The sequence below is a fragment of the Triticum dicoccoides genome, chromosome 7A (assembly GCF_002162155.2).
Source record: "Triticum dicoccoides isolate Atlit2015 ecotype Zavitan chromosome 7A, WEW_v2.0, whole genome shotgun sequence".
NCBI classification, from domain to species: domain Eukaryota; kingdom Viridiplantae; phylum Streptophyta; class Magnoliopsida; order Poales; family Poaceae; genus Triticum; species Triticum dicoccoides.
In genome coordinates, this window is record NC_041392.1 from 430,835,075 (window position 1) to 430,841,152 (window position 6,078).

Here is a 6,078-nt window from a genome sequence, read left to right on the forward strand (position 1 = left end):
CCAAGCTTAGGCTCTTGTAACTCCTTATTCCATATTCCATCGAATCTTTACCCAAAACTTGAAAACTTCACAACACAAAACTTAACAGAAAACTCGTAAGCCCCGTTAGTGAAAGAAAACAAAACACCACTTCAAGGTACTGTAATTAACTCATTCTTTATTTATATTGGTGTTAAACCTACTGTATTCCAACTTCTCTATGGTTTATAAACTATTTTACTAGCCATAGATTCATCAAAATAAGCAAACAACACACGGAAAACAGAATCTGTCAAAAACAGAACAGTCTGTAGTAATCTGTAACTAACGCAAACTTCTGGAACTCCAAAAATTCTAAAATAAATCTCTGGACGTGAGGAATTTATCTATTAATTATCTTCAAAAAGAATTAACTAAATAGCACTCTCCAATAAAAAATGGCAGCAATTCTCGTGAACACTAAAGTTTCTGTTTTTTACAGCATGATCGCAAAGACATTCCCCAAGTCTTCCCAAAGGTTCTACTTGGCACAAACAATAATTAAAAGCATAAAACCACATAAAAACATAGGCTAGATGAATTATTTATTACTAAACAGGAGCAAAAGGTAAGGAACAAAAATAAAGTTGGGTTGCCTCCCAACAAGTGCTATCGTTTAACACCCCTAGCTAGGCATGATGATTTCAATGATGCTCACATAAAAGATAAGAATTGTAACATAAAGAGAGCATCATGAAGAATATGACTAGCACATTTAAGTCTAACCCTCTTCCTATGCATAGGGATTTTGTGAGCAAACAATTTATGGGAACAATAATCTACTTGCATAGGAAGGTAGAACAAGCATAACTTCGAAATTTTGAGCACATAGAGAGGAAACTTGATATTATTGCAATTCATACAAGCATATATTCCTCCCTCATAATAATTTTCAGTAGCATCATGAATGAATTCAAAAATATAACCATCACCTAAAGCATTCTTTTCATGATCTACAAGCATAGAAATTTTATTACTCTCCACACAAGTAAAATTCTTCTCATTCGGAATAGTGGGAGTATCATAAGAGACCCGAATACTATAAATTGTTTCCACATTAAAAGAGTAATGTTCAGAAAAGGGGTAATCATAATCATGACAAGTTTTATAAATATAATCACTACTTTTTATAGCATAAGTATCATCACAATAATCATCATAGGTAGGAGGCATGCTATCATCATTATAAATTTGCATATCAAAACTTGGAAGACTAAAAATATCATCTTCATTAAACATAGCTTCCCCAAGCTTGGGACAAACATTAATTGCAGCAAATATATTCTCAAAAACATCATTTTCATCAAACATAGCATCCCCAAGCTTGGGCCTTTTCATATCATAAGCATAATCACTCTCATCATTAATAGTATGGATAGCACCAATAGTATAGCAATTATCATAATATTCCAAGCAAGTGCCAAAAAGATTTTCAAGATCATAAGAAGTATCATTATCTTTCACAATTATATTTTCATGAGGCACAATAGTAATAGGAGAAGAATTATTTGGGAGAGATACCTTTTTACCTCTCTTCCTTTTTCTTTTCTTCTTCTTCACCACATCATGTGTGGGTTCAATCCTCTTTTTAGAGCTCCTTATTAATGAGATTGGTTGAATAGGAGGCTCCTCCTCGTTACCTGATTCATCATAAGAAATAATAGGAGGATATTGGGAAGTCTCTTCCATTTCATTAGCATTCTCTTCATCTTCTATTTGTTTTCTTTTCTTTATGTAGTTGGCAATATAAGGATTTTCAATACAATTCACCGCATAATACATATAAATTTTCTCTAGATCAAAATCAAGAAAGCTATCAAGATTAAACTTTGGAATACCCTCAGTTATATGTTTCATTCCCTCATACCCCAAAATATGACTAAGCTCTTTATGATGCTCAAGGGTAATCAAATTATCATAATTTTTGGATACGATTCGGTCATGAAACAATTTGCATTGGAGATTTAAATGACCATGTTCATTGCAAAGTTCACAAGGGGCGCGAAAAATATTGAATTTTTCAGCACAAACATCAAGACTTTCTTGAAACAATTTATTTTCTAAATACTTATGCCTCTTGCAATATCTATCTTCCCTATTTGGTGTGTACTTGCAAACCCAATGCACTCCACAAAAATTGACATGTTTACAGGAGACATTTTCATCATAACTAGTGCAATCATCATTAGTACCGTGGATATTCAAGGAGTTCATACTAACAACATTGCAATCATGCTCATCATTCAAAGATTTAGTGCCAAACATTTTAATGCATTCTTCTTCTAGCACTTGAGCACAATTTTCCTTCCCATCATACTCACAAAAGATATTAAAAAGATGAAGCGTATGAGGCAAACTTAATTCCATTTTTTTGTAATTTTATTTTATAAACTAAACTAGTGATAAAACAAGAAACTAAAAGACTCGATTGCAAGATATAAAGATATACCTTCAAGCGTTAACCTCCCCGGCAACGGCGCGAGAAAAGAGCTTGATGTCTACTACACAACCTTCTTCTTGTAGACGTTGTTGGGCCTCCAAGTGCAGAGGTTTGTAGGACAGTAGCAAATTTCCCTCAAGTGGATGACCTAAGGTTTATCAATCTGTAGGAGGCGTAGTATGAAGATGGTCTCTCTCAAGCAACCCTGCAACCAAATAAGGAAGAGTCTCTTGTGTCCCCAACACACCCAATACAATGGTAAATTGTATATGTGCACTAGTTCGGCGAAGAGATGGTGATACAAGTGCAATATGGATGGTAGATAAAGGTATCTGTAATCTGAAATTATAAAAACAGCAAGGTAACTAATGGTAAAAGTGAACGTAAACGGTATTGCAATGCGTAGAAACAAGAGAGTTCATACTTTCACTAGTGCAAGTCCTCTCAACAATAATAACATAATTAGATCACATAACTATTCCTCAACATGCAACAAAGAGTCACTCCAAAGTCACTAATAGCGGAGAACAAACGAAGAGATTATGGTAGGGTATGAAACCACCTCAAAGTTATTCTTTCCAATCATTCCGTTGGGCTATTCCTATAAGTGTCACAAACAACCCTAGAGTTCGTACTAGAATAACACCTTAAGACACAAATCAACCAAAACCCTAATGTCACCTAGATACTCCAATGTCACCTCAAGTATCCGTAGGTATGATTATATGATATGCATCACACAATCTCAGATTCATCTATTCAACCAACACATAGAACCTCAAAGAGTGCCCCAAAGTTTCTACCGGAGAATCACGACGAACACGTGTGCCAACCCCTATGCATAGGTTCATGGGCGGAACCCACAAGTTGATCACCAAAACATACATCAAGTGAATCACGTGATATTTCATTGTCAGCACAGATACGCACGGCAAGACATACATCAAGTGTTCTCAAATCTTTAAAGACTCAATCCGATAAGATAACTTCAAAGGGGAAACTCAATACATTACAAGAGAGTAGAGGGGGAGAAAACATCATAGGATCCAAATATAATAGCAAAGCTCATGATACATCAAGATCGTATCACCTCAAGAACACGAGAGAGAGAGACCAAACACATAGCTACTGGTACATACCCTCAGCCCCGAGGGAGAACTACTCCCTCCTCGTCATGGAGAGCACCGGGATGATGAAGATGGCCACCAAAGAGGGGTTTCCCCCTCCGGCAGGGTGCCGGAACGGGTCTAGATTGGCTTTTGGTGGCTATGGAGGCTTCTGGCGGCGGAACTCCCGATCTATTGTGCTCTCGGATGTTTTTAGGGTATATAGAGATATATAGGCGGAAGAAATACGTCAGGGGGGCCACGAGGGGCCCACGAGGGTGGAGGGCGCGCCCAGGGGGGTGGGCGTGCCCCCTGCCTCGTGGCTTCCTCGTAGATCCCCTGACGTGCACTCCAAGTCTTCTGGGCTTCTTTTGATCCAAAAATAAGTTCCGTGAAGTTTCAGGTCAATTGGACTCCGTTTGGTTTTTTTCTTTTCTACGATATTCTAAAACAAGGTAAAAACAGAAACTGGCACTGGGCTCTAGGTTAATAGGTTAGTCCCAAAAATGATATAAAAGTGTATAATAAAGCCCATAAACATCCAAAATAGTAGATAATATAGCATGGAGCAATCAAAAATTATAGATACATTGGAGACGTATCAAGTACCAATACAAGTAGCACAACATCTCAAAGCACACTGCACAATCAGGTGGATGAAGGCCTGTACTGACCTTTCATGAGACAGACAAGATAAAATACGAATCTACCAACACGAATAGGAAATCCAATCTCGTTTTGTGCAGTTGCACTGAAATCAAGCAAAGTCGCCGGTGTGACATTTAAGTTCTCTATAGCAACAAGATTAATAGATATCCCTGTTTTAACAGAGGCAAAAAAGGAAACAATTACTAGCCAATAAAGGAGGATGAAACATACAGCCACAAAAAGAAGCATCTACCTTATCTTGAAGTAAAACAAAGTATAGGACAGTAGCATTTCTAAAATGATTGCATTGATTCATATTAACAAAGAAATTCTCTTAAAACAGTTCAGTAGTTAATTCTGAGAGTGGCATTGCTTAATTTTACGAGCGGCATTAGATTAGGAAAAAGCATAAACAGTTCCAGGGGAGAGTGGGCGCAACAACACCATCTGCTTCCATCTACTTATAAAGGGGGTGACGCAGAGTTTGTTGTAACAAAGCAACAAGAATCATGTCTGAGTTGGTACCATTTTTGTTCACTACTTAATGGGAAAAGAGAGCAATACAATAGCTTCAATTCAACATTTATTTAAAACAATACCAATACAAGTAGCATAGCATCTCAAAATACACTGCACAATCAAGTGGATGAAGGCAAGTACCAACATGTGATGATGCACACAAGATCACCTATGAATCTGCCAACACGAATAGGAAAACCAATCTCATTTTGTGCAGTTGCACTGAAATCAAGCAAAGTCGCCGATGTGATGTTTAAGTTTGCTATAGCAACAAGTTGAATAGATATCCCTATTTTAACAGAGGCAAAAAGGAAACAATTACTGGCCAATAAAGGAGGATGAAACAAATGGCGACAAAAAGAAGCATCTAACTTATCTTGATGGAAAACAAAGTAGGACAGTAGCATTTCTAAAAAGATTGCATTGATTCATATTAACAGAGACATTCTCTTAAAACTACATTCGGTAAGAATGTAATTTAGTTTTAACAGTGGCGTTTCTTCAATTTTCCAGCAGCATTCTTAGATTAACAATAGCAAAATAGTTGTATGGGACATGGGACATGCCAGCACCATGTGCATCCACATGTATAAAATTGGTGATGAAGTGTATGTAGCCAAGCAGCATATCTGCGTTGGTCCCATATTTGTTCTCTTTGAACCTTTTCCTATGTGAGGACAACAAATCTAGTCCTGCACAAACTACCCGATCCCCAATTTCTTTCCCTTTTCAACAAAGAGATCGGTTCCTTACATATGTGTGTACTGGGTTACCCCCTTTTCCCTTTTCGACCAACAAAGCGGCTGGATAGCCAGTCTATACTACTTTCCCTCCCTCCTTTCCTCATTGAACCACGTCCTAGATTCATGCTCCACCCCATCGCACCCTTCTTTCCTCTTTGAACCAAGACCTAGGTTCGACTACAGAATCGAAAAAGATCCGCATGCAGCTAGAGCAATGACGGTTTCAAAGAAACTTATACCTTAGGGTCGTCGGGATGTGGCAAGGCGTGTGGCGGGAGGCCGGATCTGCCCACACTATGTACAGCAGCGAGGAAGAAGGGGTCGGTGGCCCTCCCGCACAAGCGCTGGGTGAAAGAGAACAACGCAGCCGGCAATGGATTGCCTCCCTTGTCGAAGGTGATAGAGTGAGCGCTGCACCTCCTCCCCTTCCTGGTGCGATGGGATCCGGACGCCTCCTTCACCAGCTGTGAGGGGGTGAGAGAGACAGAGGCCACAACACAGTCTTGTTTAGATCTGGTGAAGAGGGTGAGAGACTGTGAATACATCAAACCCTAGCAAAGGAACACTGAGCCTCCAGCGTGTGTGTGTGTGTGTGTCTATATAT